The 14,103-nt window shown below is 40.6% G+C and overlaps 1 protein-coding gene across 6 annotated transcripts in view; it reads left to right on the forward strand.

The window, feature by feature from the left end:
* Positions 1 to 1,133: 1,133 nt before the first annotated feature.
* The window catches only part of CDKL5 (cyclin dependent kinase like 5), a 179,463-nt gene continuing 166,493 nt past the window's right edge, over positions 1,134 to 14,103 (forward strand). For 3 of the 6 annotated variants that reach the window (XM_086387355.1, XM_086387353.1, XM_086387348.1), the window contains exon 1: positions 1,322 to 1,464. The gene's annotated coding sequence lies outside the window, so the exon portion shown is untranslated. Of the gene's footprint in view, positions 1,465 to 6,411; positions 6,491 to 6,758; positions 7,000 to 14,103 lie in introns of those variants that run through there. The other 3 variants (XM_086387354.1, XM_086387349.1, XM_086387352.1) reach the window with 2 other exon arrangements.

A 14,103-nucleotide genomic window follows, 5' to 3' on the forward strand; every position in this document is an offset into this window, starting at 1 on the left:
GGAAAGCAGGCACCTTCATTTCCTCATCAAATATTCACCATATTATGAAAAAGAAAACCCTACTGACTGGGCACTGAACGGTCAAATCCAGCATATTGTTACATATTGTTACCAGATTCACAACAGGAATAGATCAAGTGGATTTTATCCAAGATATCTAACTCCCGTTACAGTACAGTACTGAGTATTTCTAATTTGGTGGCTGTTATGATCTCATACACTGCTTATTTTCTTTGCTTTTCCTATAAACCAGAAAAAAAAAATCTATTTTTCCCGTTTGTTTTTGAAGTGGGAATTATTATGCAGCTTTACATAGATTAGTCTGCAATGTCTTTAAAAGTATTGTCTCAGATTTCCAGAAGTGGCATTGGAAATGTATCTCCTTCCATTTCATCACCTCTTCATTCTTGTTGGAAGCCTGATCCATAGTAGGTATTAAGATCTTTACATTTCTACTGGTTGGGCGATGACTTCATTGCTTTCATGCCAGCTGGGGAATCTTGTGTGACTGAGCACTGGACCGAAGCAGAACTGTGGGTTAGTTGCTGCCGCCGCAACAGCCGTTTGCATGTATCCATCTGCTGTGGAAGGAATCCTCAGGCTACTAGTTCTTTGCACCTAAATCACCCAAGGGATCGCAGGCTGATGGACGAGCGTATGTGTGAATGTGTGTGTGTGAGCACGGGCAGCTGCAACAGTTGGGCACCAGCAGCAATGGATTTCGATATGATTTTTACCAACAACGGAGATAAACCATCCTCCATCCTTTATTTCCAAGCAGTGCCTCGGTTTCCGCCCCAAATGTGCTCTACCCTCTCTTCTCCGATCCCTCCCTCCCCCCGCACGTGTCCCTACGGAGGGAGGCCAGGATAACTGCGCTGCAGGCAGGATTCCCCCTGTTTTTCCGCAGTGACAGGCGGATTCCCGGGCCTCCTCGGCCCCCCACCCCCGCAGCCGCCCCTTTCTCAGTCACGATCTTCCCCCTCATCTCCTCCTCCCTTCGTCAGCTTGCGGCTCGGTCCCGCCCCTCCCAGCCGCTCAGCCCAGGTTGCTAGGGCCTGGCGGGGCAACCAAACGTGGCGCGCGAGGAGGCGCGGCGCGCGCGTACGCGCGCAGACGAGCTTATACGGGGAACCAGCAGTCTACTGCTTTGGGGACCAGAGCACGAGCCGTGCAGGCGGGGCGCACGAGCCCGAGACCGAGGACGAGCGCTCTCTCCTTATTGGTTCCAATCAGAAGTGGGCGGGACGGAGGAGGGAACCTGTCAGAGTCTGAGACGCTTCTCCATTGGTCCGAATTGGACGGTTGGGGCGGGGCAGTTAGCAAATTAGGCTGCGCGTTGCCTGAGCGAGAGGGCGGGGTCGAGGGCTTCGATTAGTTGTCGCTGCCGCTGGGGAAGGTAAAGCGGTGACGGCGGCCTCAGGAGCTGTGGGGTCCCCGGCTGGAGGTGGGGAACTCGGCGGGGTGAGTAGTCTCGTTGCCACCCGCTCGCCAAGCCTCCTTGTCCTTACATCGGCCCCGTGCCCACCCAGCTTCTCCTGAGAGAGGAGACCCACCCGGTCCCCCCGGGCAGACGTGAGAAGGGGCGGTGGCGCGGGTCCGCTCAGAACAGGGCGACGCGGCGAGGGCACCCCAGTCTAGAGTGGTTCCTCCTCAGCGCCCCATTGCGCCGCTGGAAGGGCTTCCCCACCGAGGGGCTAGGGCTGTGTTTTGGGGTGTAGGGAGACGGGAGGGTATGAGGAGGGGCGGCGGGTCGAGGCCGTCTCGCGGGGCTCCTCTGAGCGGCCGGTCTGCGGCATCCCCGCCCCATCGCCCCCGCGGCACGCGCTCCCCCGGGCTTGCGGCGAGGGAAGCCCCTTCCCGCCGGCGCTGAGGAGGAGCCTGAGCGCCAGAGCCCCCCTCTCGAGTTCCGTGGGAGTTCGGGACCCGCCGGGGACTGCGAGCTTGGCCCCGGCCCTGCTGACCTTGGCTGCCTGCGAGGGTGGGCTAGCGACCCTCCGCCTGCCCCGCGGCTCCTCTACCTTCCCCCGAACAAGTTTCAGGCGTCGTTACGAAGTTCAAGACTAGCATAGTGGGGAGAAGCAGAAACTGGCCCCTTCCCAGACCTTCGTACCCTTTGGACCCTCATAGAAATTTAAATCCTAGGGTTTGGAACCATTTCCCAGAACGAACAGGTTCTGCTCGCATTGACACGTTCTGTGCCCACGTTGGGGGAAAAAATAACCTGAACATTTTCAGTGTAAAGGCAGATCTTCCTTGAGGGTTTTGTTTTTCGCTTCACTTGAGTGTTAAAGCACAGATGCCTGAAAAAGAAAAGCCTGACCTTAGTATCTCCACAGTGAGATTAGACGGATGCTGTGATATTTAAATAGTTGCAGATCAGTGTTCTGTTGATTGAAATTTAAGCTGATTTTAGAAAGTATCGCAGAAACGGAATAATTTCTTTCCATGCATCTGAATTAGGTTTGTTTGGATGTAATGGTTTATGTAGTTAATGTAAAGGATTACACAGATTAATTTGCCCAGGGGCATTTGGCCGAAACAGCAGACATAAATATCAATATGTATAGAATAGAATTATCCTTTTAGGTAGCATCTGCTGGAATATTTCCAGGTTGTTCCTCTTGCTGTAGGGTTACCAAAAAAAACATCTTTACCGAGGCTATTCGAAATTACAGGTGAATGACATTTAGATGTAAATTTGTTTTTAATTTCTTTAAGTGTCATAAAATGTGAAGAACCTATGTTTACTTGTCCCTGTATATTTAATGTTGAAGGGGGGGTAGTATAATCTTATATTTAACAATCCAGTTAGGGTCCATTAAGAATAATTTTTAAAAAAGGTGTGCCTCTTTTTGAGAACATGATAGTTGAGTACCTTAGCAATCCTTTACATTTCTATAATAAAAGTACTATTTTAGGTTGAGCATTTTTGGCCGTTGACTCTGGATCGGGAGTAAGGAAGCCTGCAGCAGTATTACCAGTTTGACACCGCCAGTGGGTGTTTCTGTTGACAAATGCAGAGAAGAGAACATTTGGGAAGGAAACCTTTTTTTTTTTTCAGGAGGGTGGGGGGTGGGTGAGGGGGGTAAGGAGCGGGAAGAGAGAAGCTGTAGAACTAAAGCTTCCAGCACAGTGTATGCTGAGCATTTCACAAGTACAAGGAAACCTAATTAGGAGAAAAAAATTCGGTTTGGAAATAATAGAGCTCCAAAAGAGGAATGCTGAATAAAGTTAATAATCACAAGTGTTAAATAATCTACCATTTCAGAGGGGTTGGAGAGTCTTCAGTTGGAGAAAGTGTCAAATCCCTTTGAGTTGTCTGGCCTTCTAACCTAATCAATGCAAGGATTTATTTGATATATATATAGAAAGCACTTCAGTATTCTGATTTTGCTTATTTGGGAAGTTTTCTGAGCCTAGTTTTTTTTAAAAACAACAACAACAACAAAATTTGGTATATTAAAAAAATAATTAGACATAAGCCTTCTTTCTCTAGAGAGGATTCCTTTTTTCTCCTGTTCAGATTTATAATTTATTCCTGATTGAGGGGCTTGTGGTAGGGGTTTTTTACCCCTTTATCTCAGGTTTTTTTTTTTTTTTTTTTTTACTTATGCAAGTTCCTTGCGCTAAACATGCCATTATTTTCATTGTAATTTTCTAGGAGTCATTTAAATCAGAGTGTGGCATCCACAGTATTCCCTGGGGTTTTAAAAGAAAAGGCTCCCATTGAGGGAAATTGCAGGGCCATCTCGCACAGATGAGTAATAGAAGGTTGACTGATTGCGAATCAGATGTATTCTGTTCCAGATATGCTGCATTTAATGAGAACCAGATTTTACTTGGTATTTCTACTTTGAAGGTGCGGTATTGTTACATTGTAAACCGAAATACAGAGATGGAGAAATCCCTTCAAGTATGCCTCCCCCCCCCACCCCCCAGCCTTGCTTCATCACTGTGTCTAAGAATCTGCGAGAAACTCTTTCAACAATAGTTGCATTGTTGGAAATGACAGTGGCTTCTGTTGCAGAAATTTAACCTTTCATTATGATTTATGTTTCAATTTACTTTGTGATAGAAAATTCCATTGTATCTGAGAATATGGCTGTAGGAATTTGTAAGGAGGTGAGCAGAGAAAAGAAGCCTTCTTCAGTGTGTCTGTTAAAAATCCACCTTTTTAGCTTGATAACTTTGGTGGTTATCTGCTTTCTTTCTAGTGGATATTAGCAAGTATGTTAACAAAGTATCAGTACTTCATTTTTGGCTGTTAGTGTGGCAATATGACTTTATCATGTAATAGATTGATGTCAGATAGTAGCAGAAGGCATTTAAGAACAAACGAATCCACATACTTAAATTCCAAATGTGAGGGGAATCCTTTAGGTAACCGTTAATTTTACAAGAATAGCAGAATTTGAAGTATTAAGTCACTTTTAAATAGAAAAGACTGTTTACTCAGAACTTGAAATTTAGAATTTTAGATTCTGAAGTTTTAATTTCTGGCAACATCGAATTTCTTGATGGAGACAGAACCTCAAAGATTCTTGAATATCTGATGATGGAAGCAGTTGGGTCACATATTTCAACTTGAGAAAATAATGTAATTAAAAGATTATATTTTTCTGTTTGGGAGGGTTTTCCAATTTACTTTCAGTCTTAAACTCAGCATTAGAACTATTTTGTTGGGGATGCATCACTTTAGTGTTTGGATTTAAATTCTTGATCGTTTCTAGAATGTTTCCTTTCTATAGATCAGTGCTTGGAAGAGTGGATTATTCAAAGATGTGGCCTCATTTCCCATTCGCCTTTGTACAATTACTTCTTAATACTGCCGCGTGAACCTGGGTACAATTCTGTCAGTGGGAAATGAAAGCTGTGAGTGAGGACCTTCCACCTGAAGAGTCTGATAACATTTAGAGAATTCCGATTTGGGAATTAACAGAAATTTATTTTTATGCATTAGGTTAAAGGACTTAGCCCATTTCAGGTCTTTGGAATTGATTGTCAGCATTTTGAATTAAGCTCTTAGAAACATTTGTGTCTGAGATAGTTCTAATTAGGATCAAATTTGGGGTGTGGTTTCTCTGTTCGGCAGTCTTCTCTATAATAATTAAATTCTAATATTCTATTTATTGAGCCTTACTGAATACTAGGTACTATGGCAAATACTTTTTTTGCATGGATATAGTAATATGTGTGTATGTGTGTTCTCATAACATTCCTATGAAGTAGATATTTTTCTTATATCCTGTGGTACACTTGACCAAATGGGCTGAGGGAGAGAAAATATTTTACCCAGATTACCCAGCTAGTCAGCAGCTGAGGCAAAACTTCCATTGAAACCGGTCTGACTTGAAGGTGTGCTCTTCAAACCTATGCTTTCTTCTTCTCTTGAGGAATCCGATTTCCCAAACATGTTTTGAGCTCCTGCTGCTCCTGGGGTGGTTACTCAAGGTATAAATATGCTTCCTGGAGTTCATAGGCTACATTGGCAAGGCTTTCTGACCTTTAGTCACATGGGAGGCTGGACTCAGCTCCATTGGTACTGATGGATTAGGACGACTGCAAGTTCAGACTTTTCTCAGAGGGTCGTTAATTCTGTTTCTCATAAATGAAGGTTGTACATAATTCATGTTCCATTTTAACTTTTGACTGACTTTGATTAAATTTGCTACAGTAATAAAGGCTGTGAAGTTATTCTGTGAATTTAGTTTTGTGGTTTAGATACACTTTTTTTGCCACTTTATTTTTTAATTGAAGGATAATTGCTTAACAGAATTTTGTTGTTTCCTGTCAGACATCAACAAGAATCAGCCATAGATACACTTTTGAAGTAAAATGGCAGCCATTACAATCTGCAAATAGGTGTCTCTTCTGTAACTGTAATGATGTCAGTGAAACAAAATTTGGAGGTGAAGTCTACAGAGATATGTTATTGATGTTGGTTAACAGTATGTAGGAGTTGCGAGTCTGAAAAAAATTTTTCTACTTGAAAGTAGAATTTTCTGTTAAAGTTGTGTGTGTGTGTGTGTGTTTAAGCAAGACCCATCCTTAAGAGAGCTACAGTTGCTTAGCTCAAAGGAACCCTCACAGGTCAATGTTAGGGAGGAAAGGGACTTAATTAACATCTTATTCTGTCATTGAGAATCACTTTTGATGGTTATTAAAGTTAGAAAGGAGCTATGAATATTGTAGAACCTCAGGGCTGGAAATCACCTCACCCAAAGCAGGAAGGACAGTTGTTCTACCAAGATGGAACCTACACATAAACGTTGTGGATTTCTTTAGCAAGTACGGATTTTAAATATGCATTTTTAATAGTTTTATCGAGGTATACTTTACATACCATAAAATTCATGTTTTAAGAGTTTAAGAGTACCGTTCAATGATTTTTTGTTTTTTTTTTTTTAGATTTATGGAGCTGTATAACCATCACTGCAATCCAATTTTGGAAAATTTCCATTACCCCAAAAAGATCTCACCCACCAACGTGCGTTTTTTTTAACCTTATTTACTTGCTTCCACCTAGATCCTTTTATCATCAGGCACTGATAAACTAAATTATGTAGATTTTAAAAGATATGTCTTTAAAAAATATCTTCTTATATGTATTACAATTTCTTAGTACTTTTTGTATATTCAAAAGTTTTGCCTAAACATAATACATAGAAGAATATAAAAGGTAGTACTGCAAGTGCCATCCATTATCTTGTCTTTGTGGTTTTAATTTGATTCTGTTTTGATCTTTTTTAAACCAGTAAATAAAATACAGCACTCTTAGTGATATGTTGGAAAACAGGAATAAGAAATCAAGGTAAAAATAATATAATTTTTGTTGGGCAAGAAAAAATTCCTTTAGGATTTAAGACCAAGGACAAAATAATTGGTTTTCTTGATTTTAAGCCAATAACCTTGTGCATTTTATTGTTTGAGCTCTAATCCCCCTTGAGAGATCCATGCCTACAGTGCATGCTGGAGAGCAGGCTTCATTAAATTCAGGTATGCAAACGCATTGTCTACCTTTTGCATTACTTCAGACTGGATTGTTGAGGGATTTAGAAATATTTTAACCTGCAAGGTACTGTAGCTGCTTTTTCCTGCCTGCATCGTTGTTTTTTTTTTTTTTTGGTTTTTTTTTTGGTTGTTGTTGTTTTTTAAAATTACCCTCAAGGGTAGCCAGAAGAATTAAAGCTCCCTTGGGAACAAGTTGTACTGGAAGGGTGGAATTCTACCCCTTTGGTTCCCAGGTGCTCTCTTTGCTGCCTGTTTTGCACGTATAGATGGACACTGCTGATAGGATAGCTTGGGGATGTTATTTTTTAGGTACACATGATAGGGGAATGCAATGGTTTGGTTGTAGGTAAAGTGTTTTGGAAACAAACTTTCATTGCTTTTAGATGAACATTTCTCTATGGAAAGTGATCCTTACAATTTGCCAGGCAAATCAATACCTCTTTGGTGGGTTGTATTTGGATTTTTAATAACAAACAGAAAGGACACAGCATTACTCTGATAATAATAGTTTACTGTAAATTCAGTCATAACTGGCTTGAAATAATTTTACTTAAAAAAAAAACACCCGTTTAATTGCTATGATTGTGGTATTCTGTTGTTATTTTGCATTCTTTCCTAAGAGAAAGGCCTGATATCAAATATTAACAAATCAAGTGCTTTCTGACCTATTTGATTTAGAGGAAAGTAGTGATTTTGAAAGTAACAACTTTGGTTTCTGGAAGTTAGTTAACAAAACATATGGATGAATACATTATTTTTTTTTTGTTTAAGACTGCTTTAAATTATTTTAGATAAGTTGCAGTTTTAGATCTCAGTTTTAGATTTTGTACTATGCCTAAGGATTAGGTTCTTGGCAGCTTGTAAAATCATATTATAATAATCAGATTAAGTACACATATACACACACACACACACACACTCATGGGAGGAAGATAAAGCAAGTTAAAAAAGGTGCTAAGTACCAGTTGAAGAAAGCTTACTGACTTGGATTTGCTCCATTATGCTGATATTGGCCAAGAGTAGTAGAAACGATAGTTTTCTGATGAATAGAATCTTTGGGAGATTACGAAAGCTGGTTCAGGTATTACGTATCCTCGAATTTATCCACATACCCTACCCTGCTTTTGTCAGTCACTAGTGAAACGTTTTAGGGCTTCCTGGGTGGCTCAGTGGTAAAGAACCTACTTGCAATGCAGGAGATGTGGGTTTGATCCCTGGGTCAGGAAGATTCCCTGGAGAAGGAAATGGCAACCCACTCTAGTATTCTTGCCTGGGAAAGCCCATGGACAGAGGTGCCTGCAGGGCTACAGTCTGTGGGGTCACAAAAGAATTGGACATGACTGAGCAACTGAGGATGCACACACAGTGGGATGTTTGGAAAAGATTGAAGGCAGGAAGAGAAGGGGGCCACTGATGATGAGACAGTTGGATGGTATCACCGACTCAATGGACATGAGTTTGAGCAAACTCCAGGAGATAGTGAAAGACAGGGAAGGAAGCCTGGCATGCTGCAGTTCATGGGGTCGCAAAGGGTCGGACATGACTTAGCAACTGAACAACAACAACAATTTTTACTGGTAATATTACCATTAAAATTTGAGATTAGCATTGCAAAGGAAAAGAAAAAGTTTTATTTTAATTGTTAAAAATTTCAAATAGTTGAGGTAGAACAAAAGCTAATTTTGTGCTAATTGGTGTTTCGTAATTTATTATTTCTTTCTAAGGTTACCTGTCTTACATCCTGAGACTCTGCCCTTCATTTAGCAAATACTTAATGAGTATCTGCTGGGTACCAAACTGTAATAGAGTGATGCATCAAAGGGAAGTAGGTCCTCAAAGACTCTATGGGCTTGAAATGGAGGCAGAGGAGAAGTACCAGGCACTAGCAGTGTAGGGGGATCTGCCATGTGGGGAGCAGGTAGGAAGGCCATGGTGAAGAGGTAACATTAAGTGGGACCTGAAGGATGAGAAGGGCATGGTTTAGTTGGGAAACTAAGTTTTCCTGGCAGAAAGTGCAAATGCCCTCAGGCAAGGTGAGAGCTAGAGGCTTTTGAAAAACTGTACCTTTTAAAGAACTGAAAGAAATCCAGAAAGGCTGGAAAGTAGAGAAGCAGGTGATGACGCAGAAGTAGACAGGGGCCCGGTTTTGAAAAGGCTTAGTAGGCCATCTGCTGGGTTTTTGAACTTGTCCTAAGCCTCCTGGGAAGCTATTGAAGGTTTTAAGTAGGGATATGACAGGAAATGCCACAAAAAACAAGAGTTTTAGCTCAATGAAACCTTGATGATTTACCAAAAAGGTCATAATTGCTACAAGGTAAAATATTCTTTCCTCATCTCTTTAAAAATTTTGCAGCTGCTTTCTTCCATCGTCATCTGTGATACTCTTTTCATTGTTTTTATAGAAATTACCTTCAGTTTTCTAAAGGCTCCCCCTTTTCTTTTATCCTTCACCAGTCTGTTAACCTTATATAGGAATGTCATTTCTATTTATAACTGAGTTAAAATTTTTTTCTAACAGTTTTAGCTCTCTTCCATATTTAAACTTAAGACTCTTTGCTGGTTTTTTCCCCCCAGACATCTTTAATCTACTGAAGATTTTAATGAAACATTTTGCTAAATATCAACATTAAATTTGCTTTGTTCTTTTCTTTCCTCAAATACAATATTTTATGTCTAGTTTAATATTTTTCAGCACTTAGGCTGTTTCATATTTAAGGAAATCTGATTCGAGCACCTCCAGTGTTTTTAGAGAATTTTATTAATAATATTTAGAAGCACTAATCTTTAGCAAGAGTATCATTTTCAAATCTGGTTCACATTCTGTGGCTTTGCCATCTTTGATATTTAACTGGTCTCTGTTGAGCTTCTTATTTTCAAGTGAGCTTATATGTATAAAAGTGCTCCACAGATTTTATTTTATATATCCTGATTTGTTTCTTTCTCCTTCTACAATATGTATCCCTACATGCTCAGCTCATTTTTGGAAATCCTCAACTATGCTAAGTTTTCCTTGCCTTGATGACTGAACAAGCATTCATCCAGGGCTTCCTTGGTGTAAAGAGGTTGGTTTGTGACAGTATACAATGCCATTGTGCACTTCCCTTTCATGGATGCAAAGAATAACCACAGCATCACCTCCTTCTTCAGATATTTCCTTTGCAATCTACATTGTGATGCAGTCTCTATAACTTAGCTCGCTCTGGCCTTTCTGAATCATTTTATACCTGTATTCTTTCCTTGTTGATTTTTTCCCCCCTCATGCTGGTAACCTGAAGAGTTTACAGTGGTTTTGTGTCATAACTATTTTCACTTCCTATCCAGCCCAGGACATTTATTTTTAAAGAGTTGCCTCATTTTAGAGTTTGATGTTTCTGTGCTGGTGGTTTCTTTGCCATCCACAGTGACTGCCCTTGATTTGGAGCTGTGTTTTCCAGTCTGTCTCTCTCTGCACAGCTGGTAAAGGAAGGCCATACGTGTCTTTCTTTGGCTGCCTTTACAATACGGTGATGATTTGGGTATCTTGGCATCACTGTGTAGGCAACTGAAAGGGTATCAGCGTCATGGTAAGTGCTGGAGATACAAAGCCAGGCTGTGGTGTTGTGCCCTTTTATGGAGTTTTAAGAACAGAACCCCTCCTTTTATGGAGTTTTAAGAACAGAGTGATATGCCCATTTAGATGGGGAAACACAGGGTGCTGTTACTCTAGGCCAGAAGAGGTGTGTTTAATGCAGACTTAAGGGAACTGAGAACGGTAATGACTCCTATGTATTTGTGAAGAGTCTTAAAGGAGGCCCAGAATGCCATGTGGAGGGAAGGGATTTTCTGGTAGACCATGTTATTCAAAAACATGGATCTGAGAAAAGCAGATAAAGCTGGGTGAATAGCAAGAAATGACATGGATTTATATATTGCATGCCTTGCTTTGAAGCCTTGACCCCAGCTATATCCCAGGATCTTAGTTTTCTTTCTTTGTGGCCTTTTTCTGTTCATTTTCACTTTCGCCTGAGAGTATACATAGGAAATACTAAAGCTGGAGTTTAAATAGGGCTGGGCCTTTGGTAAAATGGATAAGCAGATGGTATCGGTTTTCTACATGTAGGCTCCCTGGAGGCATGGAGTGTTGCCTGTTGTCGCCTCAGCATCTAGTGCATTGCCTGGCACAGAGGAAGTGCTCAGTAAACATTGCTCTTATGAAATTTGTTTCTTTTTCTGCCCCCCATTTCCTCCCATCAGTGCTTTCTTCCTCATTCAGTTGGTTTCTCTGTCAGGTACCTGTCTAGTGGATCTTCCTCTCTGCTCACCCCATAGATGTGCTTGTCCTGTAGTCTAGTCACTCGTCTTGAACATAACTGTTATAATTGGATCTGTGTTGGTGTGTAACTAAGTGCCAATGGCTCTCTCTGTGGGACTCCTCAAACTTCTGTCATCATTTACAGTGTGGTAGATGAAGGGGAAGCAAGAGTTGACAACTGTAAGAATGACATTTCTTTAAATTTTTTCATGATTTGTTGTATGAATTCATAGAAGTGCTGAGTTCTGTTCCATTATAAACCTGTGTGTGTGCATTGCATGTTTGTATATATCTGCATTGTACCTTACTTAACGTTAAGCAAAACCAACATTCAGTGAAGATGTTTGCTTATTTTATTATGTAGCTTCACCCCACTCCCCCATTACTGCTGAGGTTCCTCAGATTGGAACGCTGGTTTTAAATGTGGTACCACATTGAAATAAAATATTTGTCTTATAGAAGGGCTCTCTAGGATGCAATGACTTCACCGAAGGATCTACCATACAATAATAGTTGGTTAGTTAGGTGGAAAGTTTTTTTAAAAAAATTATTAATTTATTTTCTTTTTAGCATGCCATAGCTCAGATGGTAAAGAATCTGCCTGCAATGTAGGAGACTCAGGTTTGATCTCTGGGTTCGGAAGATCCCTTGGAGAAGGGAATGGGTACCCACTCCAGTATTCTTGCCTGGAGATTTCCAAAGATGGAGGAACCTGGTAGTCTACAGGCTGTAGACTATAGGTCCATGGGGTTGCAAAGAATCGGACATGACTGAGTGACTAACACACACACAGTAGACTTTTAAATATCCTCTCTACATTTTGATAATTTTTCATATTATAGGTCCCACATTCTCAAGAAAACTCATCTCCAGTCTCTTTTACAGCTAGGGTACAAGCTTGTAACCTGGGCTTGACCAGTCATTTACACAGAGTGAGACTCGTATGTAAAATCACCGTATTGTAAAGGCAGCCAAAGAAAGACACGTATGGCCTTCCTTTACCAGCTGTGCAGAGAGAGACAGACTGGAAAACACAGCTCCAAATCAAGGGCAGTCACTGTGGATGGCAAAGAAACCACCAGCACAGAAACATCAAACTCTAAAATGAGGCAACTCTTTAATGTAAAGGTGAGCATTGTGAGGGAGCCATCATGTGTAGTTGAATTGCTGACCTGGTGATCATGTTGACAAAGGTGCTTGCTGGTGGCAGCGCTAATGGAATTCAGTCTCAGTGGTATTGGTACTCGGTGGTGACAATAATTTTTTTGTTTGTTTTTATCTTACTATTCTCTGATCATCTAGGATTTGTGTTGTTTTTGTTTTTTGTTGTTCATTCACTAAGTCATGTCTGACTCTTTGTGACCCCATGGACTGCGGCACGCCAGGCTTTACGTCCTTCACTGTCTCCCAGAATTGACTCAGACTCATCTCCATTAAGTCAGTGATGCCATCAAACCATCTCATCCTCTGTTGCCCGCTTCTCCTCTTGCCTTCAATCTTTCCCAGCATCAGGTCTTTTCCAATGAGTCAGCTCTTTTCATCAGGTGGCCAAAGTATTGGAGCTTCAGCATCAGTCCTTCCAGTGAATATTCAGAGTTGATTTCCTTTAGAATTGACTAGTTGGATCTCCTTGCTGTCCAAAGGATTCTCAAGAGTCTTCTCCAGAACCACAGTTTGAAAGCATCAGTTCTTCAGTGCTCAGTCTTTACTGTTACCTCTCAAATCTATACATGACTACTGGAAAAACCATAGCTTTGACTGGACAGACCTTTGTTGGCAAAGTAATGTCTCTGCTTTTTAATATGCTGTCTAGGTTTGTCAAGGCTTTCCTTCCAAGGACCAAGTGTCTTTTAATTTCATCACTGCATTGACTGTCTGCAGTGATTTTGGAGCCCAAGAAAATAAAATCTGTCACTGTTTCCACTTTCTCCCCATCTGTTTGCCATGAAGTGTTGGGACTGGATGCCATGATCTTAGTTTTGTGAATATTGAGTTGTAAACCAGCATTTTCACTCTCCTTTCACCTTCATCAATAGGCTCTTTAATTCCTCTTCACTTTCTGTCCTTAAAGTGGTATCATCTGTTAAGTGTATCATCTGAGGTTTTTGATAAGGTGTGTCCTCTGTATCATCTGTTAAAGTATGTCATCTGAGGTTTTTGATAAGGTTTTTGATAAGGTGTATCATCTGTATCATCTGTTAAAGTATATCATCTGAGGTTTTTGATACTTCTCCTGGCAAGAGAATCGTGTTAGGGATTTGTGTTCCATGTCTTATATTAACTTTGGAATATTTTCAGCCATTGTTTCTTCAAATATTTCTTTTGTCCCATTCTTTCTTCTTTTTCTGATTCCAGTTATATTAGAACCTATGTTGCACACTTCTTGAAAGTCCTGTTTGTTCTGTTCTTCACTTCTTTTCTCTCAATGTTTTTGGTTCGGGTAGTTTCTACTGACTTATCTTCAACTTCACTGATTCTTTCCCTGGCTCAGTTAAGTTTACTAATGAGCCCGTTGAAGGCATTTTTTATTTCTCTCTTTTTATTTAATTTTTAGCACTTTCATTTTATGCTTTCTTATATTTTACATTAATCTGCTGAGTTACCAATCCAATTTTGCATGTTCTCCTTTTGGGTTAGAGCTCTAAACATGTTACTCATAGTATTTTAACTTTGATTCTAGGTATTTCCAACATCAGATTCTGTGTCTCATTCTGAGTTCTGACATATCCTTTGTCTTTTCTGAGTGTTGTTTTTCCTCTGCTTTTTCTTATGCCTTGTGATTTTTTTTTTTTTATTGT

Source organism: Bos grunniens, chromosome X (genome assembly GCF_055505025.1).
Source record: "Bos grunniens cultivar Pamir isolate PY7600 chromosome X, Bosgru_T2T1.0, whole genome shotgun sequence".
In the NCBI taxonomy this organism is placed as follows: Eukaryota; Metazoa; Chordata; class Mammalia; order Artiodactyla; family Bovidae; genus Bos; species Bos grunniens.